Raw genomic sequence first — 25,245 nt, forward strand, 5'->3', positions numbered from 1 at the left:
TCAGTCTGTGAACCCCTTAGTCACTGGGCTCACTTCCTTAATCAACTGAGAACCAGAGTTCAGTGTATGTGCACCCTTTAGTCACTGGGCTCACTCCCTCAATCAACTGGGAACCAGAGTTCAGTGTCTGTGCACCCCTTAGTCACTGGGCTCACTTCCTCAATCAACTGGTAACTGGAGTTCAGTGTCTGTGCACCCCTTAGTCACTGGGTTCACTTACTCAATCAACTTAGAACCAGAGTTCAGTGTCTGTGAACCCCTTAGTCACTGAGCTCACTTCCTCAATCAACTGGGAACCAGAGTTCAGTGTCTGTGCACCCCTTAGTCACAGGGTTCACTTCCTCAATCAACTGGGAACCGGAGTTCAGTGTCTGTGCACCCCTTAGTCACTGGGCTCAATTCCTCAATCAACTGGGAACCAGAGTTCAGTGTCTGTGAACCCCTTAGTCACTGGGCTCACTTACTCAATCAACTGGGAACCAGTGTTCAGTCTGTGAACCCCTTAGTCACTGGGCTCACTTCCTTAATCAACTGAGAACCAGAGTTCAGTGTATGTGCACCCTTTAGTCACTGGGCTCACTCCCTCAATCAACTGGGAACCAGAGTTCAGTGTCTTTGCACCCCTTAGTCACTGGGCACACTTCCTCATCTGTGAACCCCTTAGTCACTGGGTTCACTTCCTCAATCAACTGAGAACCAGAGTTCAGTGTCTGTGAACCCCTTAGTCACTGGGTTCACTTCCTCAGGGATCAATGTCTGTGAACCCCTTAGTCACTGGGTTCACTTCCTCAATTGACTGGGAACCAGAGTTCAATGTCTGTGAACCCCTTAGTCACCTGGGTGACTCCCTCAATCAACAGGGAACCAGAGTTCAGTCTGTGCACCCCTTTGTCACTGGACTCACTTCCTCAATCAACTGGGAACCAGAGTTCAGTGTCTGTGCACCCCTTAGTCACTGGGCTCACTTCCTCAATCAACTGAGAACCAGAGTTCAGTGTCTGTGCACCACTTAGTCACTGGGCTCACTTCCTCAATCAACTGGGAACCAGAGTTCAGTGTCCGTGCACCCCTTAGTCACTGGGTTCGCTTCCTCAATCAACTGGGAACCAGAGTTCAGTGTCTGTGCACCCCTTAGTCACTGGTTTCACTTCCTCAATCAACTGATAACCAGAGTTCTGTGTCTGTGCACCCCTTTGTGACTGGGCTCACTTTCTCAATCAACTCGGAACCAGAGTTCAGTGTCTGTGAACCCGTTAGTCACTGGGCTCACTTCCTCAATCAAATGGGAACCAGAGTTCAGTGTCTGTGCACCCCTTAGTCACTGGGCTCAATTCCTCAATCAACTGGGAACCGGAGTTCAGAGTCTGTGCACCCCTTAGTCACTGGGCTCAATTCCTCAATCAACTGGGAACCAGAGTTCAGTGTCTGTGAACCCCTTAGTCACCGGGCTCACTTCCTCAATCAACTGGGAACCAGAGTTCAGTGTCTGTGCACCCCTTAGTCACTGGGCTCACTTCCTCAATCAACTGGGAACCGGAGTTCAGTGCAGTGTCTGTGCACCCCTTAGTCACTGGGCTCAATTCCTCAATCAACTGGGAACCAGAGTTCAGTGTCTGTGAACCCCTTAGTCACTGGGCTCACTTCCTCAATCAACTGGGAACCAGAGTTCAGTCTGTGAACCCTTTAGTGACTGGGCTCACTTCCTTAATCAACTGAGAACCAGAGTTCAGTGTCTGTGCACCCCTTAGTCACTGGGCTCACTCCCTCAATCAACTGGGAACCAGAGTTCAGTGTCTGTGCACCCCTTAGTCACTGGTTTCACTTCCTCAATCAACTGATAACCAGAGTTCTGTGTCTGTGCACCCCTTTGTGACTGGGCTCACTTTCTCAATCAACTCGGAACCAGAGTTCAGTGTCTGTAAACCCGTTAGTCACTGGGCTCACTTCCTCAATCAAATGGGAACCAGAGTTCAGTGTCTGTGCACCCCTTAGTCACTGGGCTCAATTCCTCAATCAACTGGGAACCGGAGTTCAGAGTCTGTGCACCCCTTAGTCACTGGGCTCAATTCCTCAATCAACTGGGAACCAGAGTTCAGTGTCTGTGAACCCCTTAGTCACCGGGCTCACTTCCTCAATCAACTGGGAACCAGAGTTCAGTGTCTGTGCACCCCTTAGTCACTGGGCTCACTTCCTCAATCAACTGGGAACCGGAGTTCAGTGCAGTGTCTGTGCACCCCTTAGTCACTGGGCTCAATTCCTCAATCAACTGGGAACCAGAGTTCAGTGTCTGTGAACCCCTTAGTCACTGGGCTCACTTCCTCAATCAACTGGGAACCAGAGTTCAGTCTGTGAACCCTTTAGTGACTGGGCTCACTTCCTTAATCAACTGAGAACCAGAGTTCAGTGTCTGTGCACCCCTTAGTCACTGGGCTCACTCCCTCAATCAACTGGGAACCAGAGTTCAGTGTCTGTGCACCCCTTAGTCACTGGTTTCACTTCCTCAATCAACTGATAACCAGAGTTCTGTGTCTGTGCACCCCTTTGTGACTGGGCTCACTTTCTCAATCAACTCGGAACCAGAGTTCAGTGTCTGTGCACCCCTTAGTCACTGGGCTCAATTCCTCAATCAACTGGGAACCGGAGTTCAGAGTCTGTGCACCCCTTAGTCACTGGGCTCAATTCCTCAATCAACTGGGAACCAGAGTTCAGTGTCTGTGAACCCCTTAGTCACCGGGCTCACTTCCTCAATAAACTGGGAACCAGAGTTCAGTGTCTGTGCACCCCTTAGTCACTGGGCTCACTTCCTCAATCAACTGGGAACCGGAGTTCATTGCAGTGTCTGTGCACCCCTTAGTCACTGGGCTCAATTCCTCAATCAACTGGGAACCAGAGTTCAGTGTCTGTGAACCCCTTAGTCACTGGGCTCACTTCCTCAATCAACTGGGAACCAGAGTTCAGTCTGTGAACCCTTTAGTGACTGGGCTCACTTCCTTAATCAACTGAGAACCAGAGTTCAGTGTCTGTGCACCCCTTAGTCACTGGGCTCACTCCCTCAATCAACTGGGAACCAGAGTTCAGTGTCTGTGCACCCCTTAGTCACTGGGCTCACTTCCTCAATCAACTGGTAACTGGAGTTCAGTGTCTGTGCACCCCTTAGTCACTGGGTTCACTTACTCAATCAACTTAGAACCAGAGTTCAGTGTCTGTGAACCCCTTAGTCACTGAGCTCACTTCCTCAATCAACTGGGAACCAGAGTTCAGTGTCTGTGCACCCCTTAGTCACAGGGTTCACTTCCTCAATCAACTGGGAACCGGAGTTCAGTGTCTGTGCACCCCTTAGTCACTGGGCTCAATTCCTCAATCAACTGGGAACCAGAGTTCAGTGTCTGTGAACCCCTTAGTCACTGGGCTCACTTACTCAATCAACTGGGAACCAGTGTTCAGTCTGTGAACCCCTTAGTCACTGGGCTCACTTCCTTAATCAACTGAGAACCAGAGTTCAGTGTATGTGCACCCTTTAGTCACTGGGCTCACTCCCTCAATCAACTGGGAACCAGAGTTCAGTGTCTTTGCACCCCTTAGTCACTGGGCACACTTCCTCATCTGTGAACCCCTTAGTCACTGGGTTCACTTCCTCAATCAACTGAGAACCAGAGTTCAGTGTCTGTGAACCCCTTAGTCACTGGGTTCACTTCCTCAGGGATCAATGTCTGTGAACCCCTTAGTCACTGGGTTCACTTCCTCAATTGACTGGGAACCAGAGTTCAATGTCTGTGAACCCCTTAGTCACCCGGGTGACTCCCTCAATCAACAGGGAACCAGAGTTCAGTGTCTGTGCACCCCTTTGTCACTGGACTCACTTCCTCAATCAACTGGGAACCAGAGTTCAGTGTCTGTGCACCCCTTAGTCACTGGGCTCACTTCCTCAATCAACTGAGAACCAGAGTTCAGTGTCTGTGCACCACTTAGTCACTGGGCTCACTTCTTCAATCAACTGGGAACCAGAGTTCAGTGTCCGTGCACCCCTTAGTCACTGGGTTCGCTTCCTCAATCAACTGGGAACCAGAGTTCAGTGTCTGTGCACCCCTTAGTCACTGGTTTCACTTCCTCAATCAACTGATAACCAGAGTTCTGTGTTTGTGCATCCCTTAGTCACTGGGCTCACTTCCTCAATCAACTGGGAACCAGAGTTCAGTGTCTGTGCACCCCTTAGTCACTGGGCTCAATTCCTCAATCAACTGGGAACCAGAGTTCAGTGTCTGTGAACCCCTTAGTCACTGGGCTCACTTACTCAATCAACTGGGAACCAGTGTTCAGTCTGTGAACCCCTTAGTCACTGGGCTCACTTCCTTAATCAACTGAGAACCAGAGTTCAGTGTATGTGCACCCTTTAGTCACTGGGCTCACTCCCTCAATCAACTGGGAACCAGAGTTCAGTGTCTGTGCACCCCTTAGTCACTGGGCTCACTTCCTCAATCAACTGGTAACTGGAGTTCAGTGTCTGTGCACCCCTTAGTCACTGGGTTCACTTACTCAATCAACTTAGAACCAGAGTTCAGTGTCTGTGAACCCCTTAGTCACTGAGCTCACTTCCTCAATCAACTGGGAACCAGAGTTCAGTGTCTGTGCACCCCTTAGTCACAGGGTTCACTTCCTCAATCAACTGGGAACCGGAGTTCAGTGTCTGTGCACCCCTTAGTCACTGGGCTCAATTCCTCAATCAACTGGGAACCAGAGTTCAGTGTCTGTGAACCCCTTAGTCACTGGGCTCACTTACTCAATCAACTGGGAACCAGTGTTCAGTCTGTGAACCCCTTAGTCACTGGGCTCACTTCCTTAATCAACTGAGAACCAGAGTTCAGTGTATGTGCACCCTTTAGTCACTGGGCTCACTCCCTCAATCAACTGGGAACCAGAGTTCAGTGTCTTTGCACCCCTTAGTCACTGGGCACACTTCCTCATCTGTGAACCCCTTAGTCACTGGGTTCACTTCCTCAATCAACTGAGAACCAGAGTTCAGTGTCTGTGAACCCCTTAGTCACTGGGTTCACTTCCTCAGGGATCAATGTCTGTGAACCCCTTAGTCACTGGGTTCACTTCCTCAATTGACTGGGAACCAGAGTTCAATGTCTGTGAACCCCTTAGTCACCTGGGTGACTCCCTCAATCAACAGGGAACCAGAGTTCAGTGTCTGTGCACCCCTTTGTGACTGGACTCACTTCCTCAATCAACTGGGAACCAGAGTTCAGTGTCTGTGCACCCCTTAGTCACTGGGCTCACTTCCTCAATCAACTGAGAACCAGAGTTCAGTGTCTGTGCACCACTTAGTCACTGGGCTCACTTCCTCAATCAACTGGGAACCAGAGTTCAGTGTCCGTGCACCCCTTAGTCACTGGGTTCGCTTCCTCAATCAACTGGGAACCAGAGTTCAGTGTCTGTGCACCCCTTAGTCACTGGTTTCACTTCCTCAATCAACTGATAACCAGAGTTCTGTGTCTGTGCACCCCTTTGTGACTGGGCTCACTTTCTCAATCAACTCGGAACCAGAGTTCAGTGTCTGTGAACCCGTTAGTCACTGGGCTCACTTCCTCAATCAAATGGGAACCAGAGTTCAGTGTCTGTGCACCCCTTAGTCACTGGGCTCAATTCCTCAATCAACTGGGAACCGGAGTTCAGAGTCTGTGCACCCCTTAGTCACTGGGCTCAATTCCTCAATCAACTGGGAACCAGAGTTCAGTGTCTGTGAACCCCTTAGTCACCGGGCTCACTTCCTCAATCAACTGGGAACCAGAGTTCAGTGTCTGTGCACCCCTTAGTCACTGGGCTCACTTCCTCAATCAACTGGGAACCGGAGTTCAGTGCAGTGTCTGTGCACCCCTTAGTCACTGGGCTCAATTCCTCAATCAACTGGGAACCAGAGTTCAGTGTCTGTGAACCCCTTAGTCACTGGGCTCACTTCCTCAATCAACTGGGAACCAGAGTTCAGTCTGTGAACCCTTTAGTGACTGGGCTCACTTCCTTAATCAACTGAGAACCAGAGTTCAGTGTCTGTGCACCCCTTAGTCACTGGGCTCACTCCCTCAATCAACTGGGAACCAGAGTTCAGTGTCTGTGCACCCCTTAGTCACTGGTTTCACTTCCTCAATCAACTGATAACCAGAGTTCTGTGTCTGTGCACCCCTTTGTGACTGGGCTCACTTTCTCAATCAACTCGGAACCAGAGTTCAGTGTCTGTAAACCCGTTAGTCACTGGGCTCACTTCCTCAATCAAATGGGAACCAGAGTTCAGTGTCTGTGCACCCCTTAGTCACTGGGCTCAATTCCTCAATCAACTGGGAACCGGAGTTCAGAGTCTGTGCACCCCTTAGTCACTGGGCTCAATTCCTCAATCAACTGGGAACCAGAGTTCAGTGTCTGTGAACCCCTTAGTCACCGGGCTCACTTCCTCAATCAACTGGGAACCAGAGTTCAGTGTCTGTGCACCCCTTAGTCACTGGGCTCACTTCCTCAATCAACTGGGAACCGGAGTTCAGTGCAGTGTCTGTGCACCCCTTAGTCACTGGGCTCAATTCCTCAATCAACTGGGAACCAGAGTTCAGTGTCTGTGAACCCCTTAGTCACTGGGCTCACTTCCTCAATCAACTGGGAACCAGAGTTCAGTCTGTGAACCCTTTAGTGACTGGGCTCACTTCCTTAATCAACTGAGAACCAGAGTTCAGTGTCTGTGCACCCCTTAGTCACTGGGCTCACTCCCTCAATCAACTGGGAACCAGAGTTCAGTGTCTGTGCACCCCTTAGTCACTGGTTTCACTTCCTCAATCAACTGATAACCAGAGTTCTGTGTCTGTGCACCCCTTTGTGACTGGGCTCACTTTCTCAATCAACTCGGAACCAGAGTTCAGTGTCTGTGAACCCGTTAGTCACTGGGCTCACTTCCTCAATCAAATGGGAACCAGAGTTCAGTGTCTGTGCACCCCTTAGTCACTGGGCTCAATTCCTCAATCAACTGGGAACCGGAGTTCAGAGTCTGTGCACCCCTTAGTCACTGGGCTCAATTCCTCAATCAACTGGGAACCAGAGTTCAGTGTCTGTGAACCCCTTAGTCACCGGGCTCACTTCCTCAATAAACTGGGAACCAGAGTTCAGTGTCTGTGCACCCCTTAGTCACTGGGCTCACTTCCTCAATCAACTGGGAACCGGAGTTCATTGCAGTGTCTGTGCACCCCTTAGTCACTGGGCTCAATTCCTCAATCAACTGGGAACCAGAGTTCAGTGTCTGTGAACCCCTTAGTCACTGGGCTCACTTCCTCAATCAACTGGGAACCAGAGTTCAGTCTGTGAACCCTTTAGTGACTGGGCTCACTTCCTTAATCAACTGAGAACCAGAGTTCAGTGTCTGTGCACCCCTTAGTCACTGGGCTCACTCCCTCAATCAACTGGGAACCAGAGTTCAGTGTCTGTGCACCCCTTAGTCACTGGGCTCACTTCCTCAATCAACTGGTAACTGGAGTTCAGTGTCTGTGCACCCCTTAGTCACTGGGTTCACTTACTCAATCAACTTAGAACCAGAGTTCAGTGTCTGTGAACCCCTTAGTCACTGAGCTCACTTCCTCAATCAACTGGGAACCAGAGTTCAGTGTCTGTGCACCCCTTAGTCACAGGGTTCACTTCCTCAATCAACTGGGAACCGGAGTTCAGTGTCTGTGCACCCCTTAGTCACTGGGCTCAATTCCTCAATCAACTGGGAACCAGAGTTCAGTGTCTGTGAACCCCTTAGTCACTGGGCTCACTTACTCAATCAACTGGGAACCAGTGTTCAGTCTGTGAACCCCTTAGTCACTGGGCTCACTTCCTTAATCAACTGAGAACCAGAGTTCAGTGTATGTGCACCCTTTAGTCACTGGGCTCACTCCCTCAATCAACTGGGAACCAGAGTTCAGTGTCTTTGCACCCCTTAGTCACTGGGCACACTTCCTCATCTGTGAACCCCTTAGTCACTGGGTTCACTTCCTCAATCAACTGAGAACCAGAGTTCAGTGTCTGTGAACCCCTTAGTCACTGGGTTCACTTCCTCAGGGATCAATGTCTGTGAACCCCTTAGTCACTGGGTTCACTTCCTCAATTGACTGGGAACCAGAGTTCAATGTCTGTGAACCCCTTAGTCACCCGGGTGACTCCCTCAATCAACAGGGAACCAGAGTTCAGTGTCTGTGCACCCCTTTGTCACTGGACTCACTTCCTCAATCAACTGGGTACCAGAGTTCAGTGTCTGTGCACCCCTTAGTCACTGGGCTCACTTCCTCAATCAACTGAGAACCAGAGTTCAGTGTCTGTGCACCACTTAGTCACTGGGCTGACTTCCTCAATCAACTGGGAACCAGAGTTCAGTGTCCGTGCACCCCTTAGTCACTGGGTTCGCTTCCTCAATCAACTGGGAACCAGAGTTCAGTGTCTGTGCACCCCTTAGTCACTGGTTTCACTTCCTCAATCAACTGATAACCAGAGTTCTGTGTCTGTGCACCCCTTAGTGACTGGGCTCACTTTCTCAATCAACTCGGAACCAGAGTTCAGTGTCTGTGAACCCCTTAGTCACTGGGTTCACTTCCTCAATCAAATGGGAACCAGAGTTCAGTGTCTGTGCACCCCTTAGTCACTGGGCTCAATTCCTCAATCAACTGGGAACCAGAGTTCAGTGTCTGTGAACCCCTTAGTCACCGGGCTCACTTCCTCAATCAACTGGGAACCAGAGTTCAGTGTCTGTGCACCCCTTAGTCACTGGGCTCACTTCCTCAATCAACTGGGAACCGGAGTTCAGTGCAGTGTCTGTGCACCCCTTAGTCACTGGGCTCAATTCCTCAATCAACTGGGAACCAGAGTTCAGTGTCTGTGAACCCCTTAGTCACTGGGCTCACTTCCTCAATCAACTGGGAACCAGAGTTCAGTCTGTGAACCCTTTAGTCACTGGGCTCACTTCCTTAATCAACTGAGAACCAGAGTTCAGTGTCTGTGCACCCCTTAGTCACTGGGCTCACTCCCTCAATCAACTCGGAACCAGAGTTCAGTGTCTGTGCCCCCATTAGTCACTGGGCTCACTTACTCAATCAACTGGGAACCAGTGTTCAGTCTGTGAACCCCTTAGTCACTGGGCTCACTTCCTTAATCAACTGAGAACCAGAGTTCAGTGTCTGTGCACCCTTTAGTCACTGGGCTCACTCCCTCAATCAACTGGGAACCAGAGTTCAGTGTCTTTGCACCCCTTAGTCACTGGGCACACTTCCTCATCTGTGAACCCCTTAGTCACTGGGTTCACTTCCTCAATCAACTGGAAACCAGAGTTCAGTCTGTGAACCCCTTAGTCACTGGGTTCACTTCCTTAATCAACTGAGAACCAGAGTTCAGTGTCTGTGAACCCCTTAGTCACTGGGTTCACGTCCTCAGAGATCAATGTCTGTGAACCCCTTAGTCACTGGGTTCACTTCCTCAATTGACTGGGAACCAGAGTTCAATGTCTGTGAACCCCTTAGTAACCCGGGTGACTCCCTCAATCAACAGGGAACCAGAGTTCAGTGTCTGTGCACCCCTTTGTCACTGGGCTCACTTCCTCAATCAACTGGGAACCAGAGTTCAGTGTCTGTGCACCCCTTAGTCATTGGGCTCACTTCCTCAATCAACTTAGAACCAGAGTTCAGTGTCTGTGAACCCCTTAGTCACTGGGCTCACTTCCTCAATCAACTGGGAACCAGAGTTCAGTGTCTGTGCACCCCTTAGTCACTGGGCTCACTTCCTCAATCAACTGGGAACCGGAGTTCAGTGTCTGTGCACCCCTTAGTCACTTGGCTCAATTCCTCAATCAACTGGGAACCAGAGTTCAGTGTCTGTGAACCCCTTAGTCACTGGGCTCACTTACTCAATCAACTGGGAACCAGTGTTCAGTCTGTGAACCCCTTAGTCAAGGGCTCACTTCCTTAATCAACTGAGAACCCGAGTTCAGTGTATGTGCACCCTTTAGTCACTGGGCTCACTCCCTCAATCAACTGGGAACCAGAGTTCAGTGTCTTTGCACCCCTTAGTAACTGGGCACACTTCCTCATCTGTGAACCCCTTAGTCACTGGGTTCACTTCCTCAATCAACTGAGAACCAGAGTTCAGTGTCTGTGAACCCCTTAGTCACTGGGTTCACTTCCTCAGGGATCAATGTCTGTGAACACCTTAGTCACTGGGTTCACTTCCTCAATTGACTGGGAACCAGAGTTCAATGTCTGTGAACCCCTTAGTCACCCGGGTGACTCCCTCAATCAACAGGGAACCAGAGTTCAGTGTCTGTGCACCCCTTTGTCACTGGACTCACTTCCTCAATCAACTGGGAACCAGAGTTCAGTGTCTGTGCACCCCTTAGTCACTGGGCTCACTTCCTCAATCAACTGAGAACCAGAGTTCAGTGTCTGTGCACCACTTAGTCACTGGGCTCACTTCTTCAATCAACTGGGAACCAGAGTTCAGTGTCCGTGCACCCCTTAGTCACTGGGTTCGCTTCCTCAATCAACTGGGAACCAGAGTTCAGTGTCTGTGCACCCCTTAGTCACTGGTTTCACTTCCTCAATCAACTGATAACCAGAGTTCTGTGTTTGTGCATCCCTTAGTCACTGGGCTCACTTCCTCAATCAACTGGGAACCAGAGTTCAGTGTCTGTGAACCCCTTAGTCACTGGGCTCACTTACTCAATCAACTGGGAACCAGTGTTCAGTCTGTGAACCCCTTAGTCACTGGGCTCACTTCCTTAATCAACTGAGAACCAGAGTTCAGTGTATGTGCACCCTTTAGTCACTGGGCTCACTCCCTCAATCAACTGGGAACCAGAGTTCAGTGTCTGTGCACCCCTTAGTCACTGGGCTCACTTCCTCAATCAACTGGTAACTGGAGTTCAGTGTCTGTGCACCCCTTAGTCACTGGGTTCACTTACTCAATCAACTTAGAACCAGAGTTCAGTGTCTGTGAACCCCTTAGTCACTGAGCTCACTTCCTCAATCAACTGGGAACCAGAGTTCAGTGTCTGTGCACCCCTTAGTCACAGGGTTCACTTCCTCAATCAACTGGGAACCGGAGTTCAGTGTCTGTGCACCCCTTAGTCACTGGGCTCAATTCCTCAATCAACTGGGAACCAGAGTTCAGTGTCTGTGAACCCCTTAGTCACTGGGCTCACTTACTCAATCAACTGGGAACCAGTGTTCAGTCTGTGAACCCCTTAGTCACTGGGCTCACTTCCTTAATCAACTGAGAACCAGAGTTCAGTGTATGTGCACCCTTTAGTCACTGGGCTCACTCCCTCAATCAACTGGGAACCAGAGTTCAGTGTCTTTGCACCCCTTAGTCACTGGGCACACTTCCTCATCTGTGAACCCCTTAGTCACTGGGTTCACTTCCTCAATCAACTGAGAACCAGAGTTCAGTGTCTGTGAACCCCTTAGTCACTGGGTTCACTTCCTCAGGGATCAATGTCTGTGAACCCCTTAGTCACTGGGTTCACTTCCTCAATTGACTGGGAACCAGAGTTCAATGTCTGTGAACCCCTTAGTCACCTGGGTGACTCCCTCAATCAACAGGGAACCAGAGTTCAGTGTCTGTGCACCCCTTTGTCACTGGACTCACTTCCTCAATCAACTGGGAACCAGAGTTCAGTGTCTGTGCACCCCTTAGTCACTGGGCTCACTTCCTCAATCAACTGAGAACCAGAGTTCAGTGTCTGTGCACCACTTAGTCACTGGGCTCACTTCCTCAATCAACTGGGAACCAGAGTTCAGTGTCCGTGCACCCCTTAGTCACTGGGTTCGCTTCCTCAATCAACTGGGAACCAGAGTTCAGTGTCTGTGCACCCCTTAGTCACTGGTTTCACTTCCTCAATCAACTGATAACCAGAGTTCTGTGTCTGTGCACCCCTTTGTGACTGGGCTCACTTTCTCAATCAACTCGGAACCAGAGTTCAGTGTCTGTGAACCCGTTAGTCACTGGGCTCACTTCCTCAATCAAATGGGAACCAGAGTTCAGTGTCTGTGCACCCCTTAGTCACTGGGCTCAATTCCTCAATCAACTGGGAACCGGAGTTCAGAGTCTGTGCACCCCTTAGTCACTGGGCTCAATTCCTCAATCAACTGGGAACCAGAGTTCAGTGTCTGTGAACCCCTTAGTCACCGGGCTCACTTCCTCAATCAACTGGGAACCAGAGTTCAGTGTCTGTGCACCCCTTAGTCACTGGGCTCACTTCCTCAATCAACTGGGAACCGGAGTTCAGTGCAGTGTCTGTGCACCCCTTAGTCACTGGGCTCAATTCCTCAATCAACTGGGAACCAGAGTTCAGTGTCTGTGAACCCCTTAGTCACTGGGCTCACTTCCTCAATCAACTGGGAACCAGAGTTCAGTCTGTGAACCCTTTAGTGACTGGGCTCACTTCCTTAATCAACTGAGAACCAGAGTTCAGTGTCTGTGCACCCCTTAGTCACTGGGCTCACTCCCTCAATCAACTGGGAACCAGAGTTCAGTGTCTGTGCACCCCTTAGTCACTGGTTTCACTTCCTCAATCAACTGATAACCAGAGTTCTGTGTCTGTGCACCCCTTTGTGACTGGGCTCACTTTCTCAATCAACTCGGAACCAGAGTTCAGTGTCTGTAAACCCGTTAGTCACTGGGCTCACTTCCTCAATCAAATGGGAACCAGAGTTCAGTGTCTGTGCACCCCTTAGTCACTGGGCTCAATTCCTCAATCAACTGGGAACCGGAGTTCAGAGTCTGTGCACCCCTTAGTCACTGGGCTCAATTCCTCAATCAACTGGGAACCAGAGTTCAGTGTCTGTGAACCCCTTAGTCACCGGGCTCACTTCCTCAATCAACTGGGAACCAGAGTTCAGTGTCTGTGCACCCCTTAGTCACTGGGCTCACTTCCTCAATCAACTGGGAACCGGAGTTCAGTGCAGTGTCTGTGCACCCCTTAGTCACTGGGCTCAATTCCTCAATCAACTGGGAACCAGAGTTCAGTGTCTGTGAACCCCTTAGTCACTGGGCTCACTTCCTCAATCAACTGGGAACCAGAGTTCAGTCTGTGAACCCTTTAGTGACTGGGCTCACTTCCTTAATCAACTGAGAACCAGAGTTCAGTGTCTGTGCACCCCTTAGTCACTGGGCTCACTCCCTCAATCAACTGGGAACCAGAGTTCAGTGTCTGTGCACCCCTTAGTCACTGGTTTCACTTCCTCAATCAACTGATAACCAGAGTTCTGTGTCTGTGCACCCCTTTGTGACTGGGCTCACTTTCTCAATCAACTCGGAACCAGAGTTCAGTGTCTGTGAACCCGTTAGTCACTGGGCTCACTTCCTCAATCAAATGGGAACCAGAGTTCAGTGTCTGTGCACCCCTTAGTCACTGGGCTCAATTCCTCAATCAACTGGGAACCGGAGTTCAGAGTCTGTGCACCCCTTAGTCACTGGGCTCAATTCCTCAATCAACTGGGAACCAGAGTTCAGTGTCTGTGAACCCCTTAGTCACCGGGCTCACTTCCTCAATAAACTGGGAACCAGAGTTCAGTGTCTGTGCACCCCTTAGTCACTGGGCTCACTTCCTCAATCAACTGGGAACCGGAGTTCATTGCAGTGTCTGTGCACCCCTTAGTCACTGGGCTCAATTCCTCAATCAACTGGGAACCAGAGTTCAGTGTCTGTGAACCCCTTAGTCACTGGGCTCACTTCCTCAATCAACTGGGAACCAGAGTTCAGTCTGTGAACCCTTTAGTGACTGGGCTCACTTCCTTAATCAACTGAGAACCAGAGTTCAGTGTCTGTGCACCCCTTAGTCACTGGGCTCACTCCCTCAATCAACTGGGAACCAGAGTTCAGTGTCTGTGCACCCCTTAGTCACTGGTTTCACTTCCTCAATCAACTGATAACCAGAGTTCTGTGTCTGTGCACCCCTTTGTGACTGGGCTCACTTTCTCAATCAACTCGGAACCAGAGTTCAGTGTTTGTGAACCCGTTAGTCACTGGGCTCACTTCCTCAATCAAATGGGAACCAGAGTTCAGTGTCTGTGCACACCTTAGTCACTGGGCTCAATTCCTCAATCAACTGGGAACCGGAGTTCAGAGTCTGTGCACCCCTTAGTCACTGGGCTCAATTCCTCAATCAACTGGGAACCAGAGTTCAGTGTCTGTGAACCCCTTAGTCACCGGGCTCACTTCCTCAATAAACTGGGAACCAGAGTTCAGTGTCTGTGCACCCCTTAGTCACTGGGCTCACTTCCTCAATCAACTGGGAACCGGAGTTCAGTGCAGTGTCTGTGCACCCCTTAGTCACTGGGCTCAATTCCTCAATCAACTGGGAACCAGAGTTCAGTGTCTGTGAACCCCTTAGTCACTGGGCTCACTTCCTCAATCAACTGGGAACCAGAGTTCAGTCTGTGAACCCTTTAGTGACTGGGCTCACTTCCTTAATCAACTGAGAACCAGAGTTCAGTGTCTGTGCACCCCTTAGTCACTGGGCTCACTCCCTCAATCAACTCGGAACCAGAGTTCAGTGTCTGTGCCCCCATTAGTCACTGGGCTCACTTACTCAATCAACTGGGAACCAGTGTTCAGTCTGTGAACCCCTTAGTCACTGGGCTCACTTCCTTAATCAACTGAGAACCAGAGTTCAGTGTCTGTGCACCCTTTAGTCACTGGGCTCACTCCCTCAATCAACTGGGAACCAGAGTTCAGTGTCTTTGCACCCCTTAGTCACTGGGCACACTTCCTCATCGGTGAACCCCTTAGTCACTGGGTTCACTTCCTCAATCAACTGGAAACCAGAGTTCAGTCTGTGAACCCCTTAGTCACTGGGTTCACTTCCTTAATCAACTGAGAACCAGAGTTCAGTGTCTGTGAACCCCTTAGTCACTGGGTTCACGTCCTCAGAGATCAATGTCTGTGAACCCCTTAGTCACTGGGTTCACTTTCTCAATTGACTGGGAACCAGAGTTCAATGTCTGTGAACCCCTTAGTAACCCGGGTGACTCCCTCAATCAACAGGGAACCAGAGTTCAGTGTCTGTGCACCCCTTTGTCACTGGGCTCACTTCCTCAATCAACTGGGAACCAGAGTTCAGTGTCTGTGCACCCCTTAGTCATTGGGCTCACTTCCTCAATCAACTTAGAACCAGAGTTCAGTGTCTGTGAACCCCTTAGTCACTGGGCTCACTTCCTCAATCAACTGGGAACCAGAGTTCAGTGTCTGTGCACCCCTTAGTCACTGGGCTCACTTCCTCAATCAACTGGGAACCGGAGTTCAGTGTCTGTGCACCCCTTAGTCACTTGGCTCACTCCCTCAATCAACTGGGAACCAGAGTTCAGTGTCTGTGCACCCCTTAGTCACTGGGCTCACTTCCTCAATCAACTGAGAACCAGAGTTCAGTGTCTGTGCACCACTTAGTCACTGGGCTCACTTCCTCAATCAACTGGGAACCAGAGTTCAGTGTCCGTGCACCCCTTAGTCACTGGGTTCGCTTCCTCAATCAACTGGGAACCAGAGTTCAGTGTCTGTGCACCCCTTAGTCACTGGTTTCACTTCCTCAATCAACTGATAACCAGAGTTCTGTGTCTGTGCACCCCTTTGTGACTGGGCTCACTTTCTCAATCAACTCGGAACCAGAGTTCAGTGTCTGTGAACCCGTTAGTCACTGGGCTCACTTCCTCAATCAAATGGGAACCAGAGTTCAGTGTCTGTGCACCCCTTAGTCACTGGGCTCAATTCCTCAATCAACTGGGAACCGGAGTTCAGAGTCTGTGCACCCCTTAGTCACTGGGCTCAATTCCTCAATCAACTGGGAACCAGAGTTCAGTGTCTGTGAACCCCTTAGTCACCGGGCTCACTTCCTCAATCAACTGGGAACCAGAGTTCAGTGTCTGTGCACCCCTTAGTCACTGGGCTCACTTCCTCAATCAACTGGGAACCGGAGTTCAGTGCAGTGTCTGTGCACCCCTTAGTCACTGGGCTCAATTCCTCAATCAACTGGGAACCAGAGTTCAGTGTCTGTGAACCCCTTAGTCACTGGGCTCACTTCCTCAATCAACTGGGAACCAGAGTTCAGTCTGTGAACCCTTTAGTGACTGGGCTCACTTCCTTAATCAACTGAGAACCAGAGTTCAGTGTCTGTGCACCCCTTAGTCACTGGGCTCACTCCCTCAATCAACTCGGAACCAGAGTTCAGTGTCTGTGCCCCCATTAGTCACTGGGCTCACTTACTCAATCAACTGGGAACCAGTGTTCAGTCTGTGAACCCCTTAGTCACTGGGCTCACTTCCTTAATCAACTGAGAACCAGAGTTCAGTGTCTGTGCACCCTTTAGTCACTGGGCTCACTCCCTCAATCAACTGGGAACCAGAGTTCAGTGTCCGTGCACCCCTTAGTCACTGGGTTCGCTTCCTCAATCAACTGGGAACCAGAGTTCAGTGTCTGTGCACCCCTTAGTCACTGGGCTCACTTCCTCAATCAACTGGGAACCGGAGTTCAGTGCAGTGTCTGTGCACCCCTTAGTCACTGGGCTCAATTCCTCAATCAACTGGGAACCAGAGTTCAGTGTCTGTGAACCCCTTAGTCACTGGGCTCACTTCCTTAATCAACTGAGAACCAGAGTTCAGTGTCTGTGCACCCCTTAGTCACTGGGCTCACTCCCTCAATCAACTGGGAACCAGAGTTCAGTGTCTGTGCACCCCTTAGTCACTGGTTTCACTTCCTCAATCAACTGATAACCAGAGTTCTGTGTCTGTGCACCCCTTTGTGACTGGGCTCACTTTCTCAATCAACTCGGAACCAGAGTTCAGTGTCTGTGAACCCGTTAGTCACTGGGCTCACTTCCTCAATCAAATGGGAACCAGAGTTCAGTGTCTGTGCACCCCTTAGTCACTGGGCTCAATTCCTCAATCAACTGGGAACCGGAGTTCAGAGTCTGTGCACCCCTTAGTCACTGGGCTCAATTCCTCAATCAACTGGGAACCAGAGTTCAGTGTCTGTGAACCCCTTAGTCACCGGGCTCACTTCCTCAATAAACTGGGAACCAGAGTTCAGTGTCTGTGCACCCCTTAGTCACTGGGCTCACTTCCTCAATCAACTGGGAACCGGAGTTCAGTGCAGTGTCTGTGCACCCCTTAGTCACTGGGCTCAATTCCTCAATCAACTGGGAACCAGAGTTCAGTGTCTGTGAACCCCTTAGTCACTGGGCTCACTTCCTCAATCAACTGGGAACCAGAGTTCAGTGTCTGTGCCCCCATTAGTCACTGGGCTCACTTACTCAATCAACTGGGAACCAGTGTTCAGTCTGTGAACCCCTTAGTCACTGGGCTCACTTCCTTAATCAACTGGGAACCAGAGTTCAGTCTGTGAACCCTTTAGTGACTGGGCTCACTTCCTTAATCAACTGAGAACCAGAGTTCAGTGTCTGTGCACCCCTTAGTCACTGGGCTCACTTCCTCAATCAACTGGGAACCAGAGTTCAGTCTGTGAACCCTTTAGTGACTGGGCTCACTTCCTTAATCAACTGAGAACCAGAGTTCAGTGTCTGTGCACCCCTTAGTCACTGGGCTCACTCCCTCAATCAACTCGGAACCAGAGTTCAGTGTCTGTGCCCCCATTAGTCACTGGGCTCACTTACTCAATCAACTGGGAACCAGTGTTCAGTCTGTGAACCCCTTAGTCACTGGGCTCACTTCCTTAATCAACTGAGAACCAGAGTTCAGTGTCTGTGCACCCTTTAGTCACTGGGCTCACTCCCTCAATCAACTGGGAACCAGAGTTCAGTGTCTTTGCACCCCTTAGTCACTGGGCACACTTCCTCATCGGTGAACCCCTTAGTCACTGGGTTCACTTCCTCAATCAACTGGAAACCAGAGTTCAGTCTGTGAACCCCTTAGTCACTGGGTTCACTTCCTTAATCAACTGAGAACCAGAGTTCAGTGTCTGTGAACCCCTTAGTCACTGGGTTCACGTCCTCAGAGATCAATGTCTTTGAACCCCTTAGTCACTGGGTTCACTTCCTCAATTGACTGGGAACCAGAGTTCAATGTCTGTGAACCCCTTAGTAACCCGGGTGACTCCCTCAATCAACAGGGAACTAGAGTTCAGTGTCTGTGCACCCCTTTGTCACTGGGCTCACTTCCTCAATCAACTGGGAACCAGAGTTCAGTGTCTGTGCACCCCTTAGTCATTGGGCTCACTTCCTCAATCAACTTAGAACCAGAGTTCAGTGTCTGTGAACCCCTTAGTCACTGGGCTCACTTCCTCAATCAACTGGGAACCAGAGTTCAGTGTCTGTGCACCCCTTAGTCACTGGGCTCACTTCCTCAATCAACTGGGAACCGGAGTTCAGTGTCTGTGCACCCCTTAGTCACTTGGCTCACTCCCTCAATCAACTGGGAACCAGAGTTCAGTGTCTGTGCACCCCTTAGTCACTGGGCTCACTTCCTCAATCAACTGAGAACCAGAGTTCAGTGTCTGTGCACCACTTAGTCACTGGGCTCACTTCCTCAATCAACTGGGAACCAGAGTTCAGTGTCCGTGCACCCCTTAGTCACTGGGTTCGCTTCCTCAATCAACTGGGAACCAGAGTTCAGTGTCTGTGCACCCCTTAGTCACTGGTTTCACTTCCTCAATCAACTGATAACCAGAGTTCTGTGTCTGTGCACCCCTTTGTGACTGGGCTCACTTTCTCAATCAACTCGGAACCAGAGTTCAGTGTCTGTGAACCCGTTAGTCACTGGGCTCACTTCCTCAATCAAATGGGAACCAGAGTTCAGTGTCTGTGCACCCCTTAGTCACTGGGCTCAATTCCTCAATCAACTGGGAACCGGAGTTCAGAGTCTGTGCACCCCTTAGTCACTGGGCTCAATTCCTCAATCAAATGGGAACCAGAGTTCAGTGTCTGTGAACCCCTTAGTCACCGGGCTCACTTCCTCAATCAACTGGGAACCAGAGTTCAGTGTCTGTGCACCCCTTAGTCACTGGGCTCACTTCCTCAATCAACTGGGAACCGGAGTTCAGTGCAGTGTCTGTGCACCCCTTAGTCACTGGGCTCAATTCCTCAATCAACTGGGAACCAGAGTTCAGTGTCTGTGAACCCCTTAGTCACTGGGCTCACTTCCTCAATCAACTGGGAACCAGAGTTCAGTCTGTGAACCCTTTAGTGACTGGGCTCACTTCCTTAATCAACTGAGAACCAGAGTTCAGTGTCTGTGCACCCCTTAGTCACTGGGCTCACTCCCTCAATCAACTCGGAACCAGAGTTCAGTGTCTGTGCCCCCATTAGTCAATGGGCTCACTTACTCAATCAACTGGGAACCAGTGTTCAGTCTGTGAACCCCTTAGTCACTGGGCTCACTTCCTTAATCAACTGAGAACCAGAGTTCAGTGTCTGTGCACCCTTTAGTCACTGGGCTCACTCCCTCAATCAACTGGGAACCAGAGTTCAGTGTCCGTGCACCCCTTAGTCACTGGGTTCGCTTCCTCAATCAACTGGGAACCAGAGTTCAGTGTCTGTGCACCCCTTAGTCACTGGTTTCACTTCCTCAATCAACTGATAACCAGAGTTCTGTGTCTGTGCACCCCTTTGTGACTGGGCTCACTTTCTCAATCAACTCGGAACCAGAGTTCAGTGTCTGTGAACCCGTTAGTCACTGGGCTCACTTCCTCAATCAAATGGGAACAAGAGTTCAGTGTCTGTGCACCCCTTAGTCACTGGGCTCAATTCCTCAATCAACTGGGAACCGGAGTTCAGAGTCTGTGCACCCCTTAGTCACTGGGCTCAATTCCTCAATCAACTGGGAACCAGAGTTCAGTGTCTGTGAACCCCTTAGTCACCGGGCTCACTTCCTCAATCAACTGGGAACCAGAGTTCAGTGTCTGTGCACCCCTTAGTCACTGGGCTCACTTCCTCAATCAACTGGGAACCGGAGTTCAGTGCAGTGTCTGTGCACCCCTTAGTCACTGGGCTCAATTCCTCAATCAACTGGGAACCAGAGTTCAGTGTCTGTGAACCCCTTAGTCACTGGGCTCACTTCCTCAATCAACTGGGAACCAGAGTTCAGTCTGTGAACCCTTTAGTGACTGGGCTCACTTCCTTAATCAACTGAGAACCAGAGTTCAGTGTCTGTGCACCCCTTAGTCACTGGGCTCACTCCCTCAATCAACTCGGAACAAGAGTTCAGTGTCTGTGCCCCCATTAGACACTGGGCTCACTTACTCAATCAACTGGGAACCAGTGTTCAGTCTGTGAACCCCTTAGTCACTGGGCTCACTTCCTTAATCAACTGAGAACCAGAGTTCAGTGTCTGTGCACCCTTTAGTCACTGGGCTCACTCCCTCAATCAACTGGGAACCAGAGTTCAGTGTCTTTGCACCCCTTAGTCACTGGGCACACTTCCTCATCGGTGAACCCCTTAGTCACTGGGTTCACTTCCTCAATCAACTGGAAACCAGAGTTCAGTCTGTGAACCCCTTAGTCACTGGGTTCACTTCCTTAATCAACTGAGAACCAGAGTTCAGTGTCTGTGAACCCCTTAGTCACTGGGTTCACGTCCTCAGAGATCATGTCTGTGAACCCCTTAGTCACTGGGTTCACTTCCTCAATTGACTGAGAACCAGAGTTCAATGTCTGTGAACCCCTTAGTAACCCGGGTGACTCCCTCAATCAACAGGGAACCAGAGTTCAGTGTCTGTGCACCCCTTTGTCACTGGGCTCACTTCCTCAATCAACTGGGAACCAGAGTTCAGTGTCTGTGCACCCCTTAGTCATTGGGCTCACTTCCTCAATCAACTTAGAACCAGAGTTCAGTGTCTGTGAACCCCTTAGTCACTGGGCTCACTTCCTCAATCAACTGGGAACAAGAGTTCAGTGTCTGTGCACCCCTTAGTCACTGGGCTCACTTCCTCAATCAACTGGGAACCGGAGTTCAGTGTCTGTGCACCCCTTAGTCACTTGGCCCAATTCCTCAATCAACTGGGAACCAGAGTTCAGTGTCTGTGAACCCCTTAGTCACTGGGCTCACTTACTCAATCAACTGGGAACCAGTGTTCAGTCTGTGAACCCCTTAGTCACTGGGCTCACTTCCTTAATCAACTGAGAACCCGAGTTCAGTGTATGTGCACCCTTTAGTCACTGGGCTCACTCCCTCAATCAACTGGGAACCAGAGTTCAGTGTCTTTGCACCCCTTAGTCACTGGGCACACTTCCTCATCTGTGAACCCCTTAGTCACTGGGTTCACTTCCTCAATCAACTGAGAACCAGAGTTCAGTGTCTGTGAACCCCTTAGTCACTGGGTTCACTTCCTCAGGGATCAATGTCTGTGAACACCTTAGTCACTGGGTTCACTTCCTCAATTGACTGGGAACCAGAGTTCAATGTCTGTGAACCCCTTAGTCACCCGGGTGACTCCCTCAATCAACAGGGAACCAGAGTTCAGTGTCTGTGCACCCCTTTGTCACTGGACTCACTTCCTCAATCAACTGGGAACCAGAGTTCAGTGTCTGTGCACCCCTTAGTCACTGGGCTCACTTCCTCAATCAACTGAGAACCAGAGTTCAGTGTCTGTGCACCACTTAGTCACTGGGCTCACTTCTTCAATCAACTGGGAACCGGAGTTCAGTGTCTGTGCACCCCTTAGTCACTGGGCTCACTTCCTCAATCAACTGGGAACCGGAGTTCAGTGTCTGTGCACCCCTTAGTCACTTGGCTCACTCCCTCAATCAACTGGGAACCAGAGTTCAGTGTCTGTGCACCCCTTAGTCACTGGGCTCACTTCCTCAATCAACTGAGAACCAGAGTTCAGTGTCTGTGCACCACTTAGTCACTGGGCTCACTTCCTCAATCAACTGGGAACCAGAGTTCAGTGTCCGTGCACCCCTTAGTCACTGGGTTCGCTTCCTCAATCAACTGGGAACCAGAGTTCAGTGTCTGTGCACCCCTTAGTCACTGGTTTCACTTCCTCAATCAACTGATAACCAGAGTTCTGTGTCTGTGCACCCCTTTGTGACTGGGCTCACTTTCTCAATCAACTTGGAACCAGAGTTCAGTGTCTGTGAACCCGTTAGTCACTGGGCTCACTTCCTCAATCAAATGGGAACCAGAGTTCAGTGTCTGTGCACCCCTTAGTCACTGGGCTCAATTCCTCAATCAACTGGGAACCGGAGTTCAGAGTCTGTGCACCCCTTAGTCACTGGGCTCAATTCCTCAATCAACTGGGAACCAGAGTTCAGTGTCTGTGAACCCCTTAGTCACCGGGCTCACTTCCTCAATCAACTGGGAACCAGAGTTCAGTGTCTGTGCACCCCTTAGTCACTGGGCTCACTTCCTCAATCAACTGGGAACCGGAGTTCAGTGCAGTGTCTGTGCACCCCTTAGTCACTGGGCTCAATTCCTCAATCAACTGGGAACCAGAGTTCAGTGTCTGTGAACCCCTTAGTCACTGGGCTCACTTCCTCAATCAACTGGGAACCAGAGTTCAGTCTGTGAACCCTTTAGTGACTGGGCTCACTTCCTTAATCAACTGAGAACCAGAGTTCAGTGTCTGTGCACCCCTTAGTCACTGGGCTCACTCCCTCAATCAACTCGGAACCAGAGTTCAGTGTCTGTGCCCCCATTAGTCACTGGGCTCACTTACTCAATCAACTGGGAACCAGTGTTCAGTCTGTGAACCCCTTAGTCACTGGGCTCACTTCCTTAATCAACTGAGAACCAGAGTTCAGTGTCTGTGCACCCTTTAGTCACTGGGCTCACTCCCTCAATCAACTGGGAACCAGAGTTCAGTGTCCGTGCACCCCTTAGTCACTGGGTTCGCTTCCTCAATCAACTGGGAACCAGAGTTCAGTGTCTGTGCACCCCTTAGTCACTGGTTTCACTTCCTCAATCAACTGATAACCAGAGTTCTGTGTCTGTGCACCCCTTTGTGACTGGGCTCACTTTCTCAATCAACTCGGAACCAGAGTTCAGTGTCTGTGAACCCGTTAGTCACTGGGCTCACTTCCTCAATCAAATGGGAACCAGAGTTCAGTGTCTGTGCACCCCTTAGTCACTGGGCTCAATTCCTCAATCAACTGGGAACCGGAGTTCAGAGTCTGTGCACCCCTTAGTCACTGGGCTCAATTCCTCAATCAACTGGGAACCAGAGTTCAGTGTCTGTGAACCCCTTAGTCACCGGGCTCACTTCCTCAATCAACTGGGAACCAGAGTTCAGTGTCTGTGCACCCCTTAGTCACTAGGCTCACTTCCTCAATCAACTGGGAACCGGAGTTCAGTGCAGTGTCTGTGCATCCCTTAGTCACTGGGCTCAATTCCTCAATCAACTGGGAACCAGAGTTCAGTGTCTGTGAACCCCTTAGTCACTGGGCTCACTTCCTCAATCAACTGGGAACCAGAGTTCAGTCTGTGAACCCTTTAGTGACTGGGCTCACTTCCTTAATCAACTGAGAACCAGAGTTCAGTGTCTGTGCACCCCTTAGTCACTGGGCTCACTCCCTCAATCAACTCGGAACCAGAGTTCAGTGTCTGTGCCCCCATTAGTCACTGGGCTCACTTACTCAATCAACTGGGAACCAGTGTTCAGTCTGTGAACCCCTTAGTCACTGGGCTCACTTCCTTAATCAACTGAGAACCAGAGTTCAGTGTCTGTGCACCCTTTAGTCACTGGGCTCACTCCCTCAATCAACTGGGAACCAGAGTTCAGTGTCTTTGCACCCCTTAGTCACTGGGCACACTTCCTCATCGGTGAACCCCTTAGTCACTGGGTTCACTTCCTCAATCAACTGGAAACCAGAGTTCAGTCTGTGAACCCCTTAGTCACTGGGTTCACTTCCTTAATCAACTGAGAACCAGAGTTCAGTGTCTGTGAACCCCTTAGTCACTGGGTTCACGTCCTCAGAGATCATGTCTGTGAACCCCTTAGTCACTGGGTTCACTTCCTCAATTGACTGAGAACCAGAGTTCAATGTCTGTGAACCCCTTAGTAACCCGGGTGACTCCCTCAATCAACAGGGAACCAGAGTTCAGTGTCTGTGCACCCCTTTGTCACTGGGCTCACTTCCTCAATCAACTGGGAACCAGAGTTCAGTGTCTGTGCACCCCTTAGTCATTGGGCTCACTTCCTCAATCAACTTAGAACCAGAGTTCAGTGTCTGTGAACCCCTTAGTCACTGGGCTCACTTCCTCAATCAACTGGGAACCAGAGTTCAGTGTCTGTGCACCCCTTAGTCACTGGGCTCACTTCCTCAATCAACTGGGAACCGGAGTTCAGTGTCTGTGCACCCCTTAGTCACTTGGCCCAATTCCTCAATCAACTGGGAACCAGAGTTCAGTGTCTGTGAACCCCTTAGTCACTGGGCTCACTTACTCAATCAACTGGGAACCAGTGTTCAGTCTGTGAACCCCTTAGTCACTGGGCTCACTTCCTTAATCAACTGAGAACCCGAGTTCAGTGTATGTGCACCCTTTAGTCACTGGGCTCACTCCCTCAATCAACTGGGAACCAGAGTTCAGTGTCTTTGCACCCCTTAGTCACTGGGCACACTTCCTCATCTGTGAACCCCTTAGTCACTGGGTTCACTTCCTCAATCAACTGAGAACCAGAGTTCAGTGTCTGTGAACCCCTTAGTCACTGGGTTCACTTCCTCAGGGATCAATGTCTGTGAACACCTTAGTCACTGGGTTCACTTCCTCAATTGACTGGGAACCAGAGTTCAATGTCTGTGAACCCCTTAGTCACCCGGGTGACTCCCTCAATCAACAGGGAACCAGAGTTCAGTGTCTGTGCACCCCTTTGTCACTGGACTCACTTCCTCAATCAACTGGGAACCAGAGTTCAGTGTCTGTGCACCCCTTAGTCACTGGGCTCACTTCCTCAATCAACTGAGAACCAGAGTTCAGTGTCTGTGCACCACTTAGTCACTGGGCTCACTTCTTCAATCAACTGGGAACCAGAGTTCAGTGTCTGTGCACCCCTTAGTCACTGGGCTCACTTCCTCAATCAACTGGGAACCGGAGTTCAGTGTCTGTGCACCCCTTAGTCACTTGGCTCACTCCCTCAATCAACTGGGAACCAGAGTTCAGTGTCTGTGCACCCCTTAGTCACTGGGCTCAATTCCTCAATCAACTGAGAACCAGAGTTCAGTGTCTGTGCACCACTTAGTCACTGGGCTCACTTCCTCAATCAACTGGGAACCAGAGTTCAGTGTCCGTGCACCCCTTAGTC

This window comes from Ambystoma mexicanum, chromosome 6q (genome assembly GCF_040938575.1).
Source record: "Ambystoma mexicanum isolate Mex_15411 chromosome 6q, UKY_AmexF1_1, whole genome shotgun sequence".
NCBI classification, from domain to species: Eukaryota; Metazoa; Chordata; class Amphibia; order Caudata; family Ambystomatidae; genus Ambystoma; species Ambystoma mexicanum.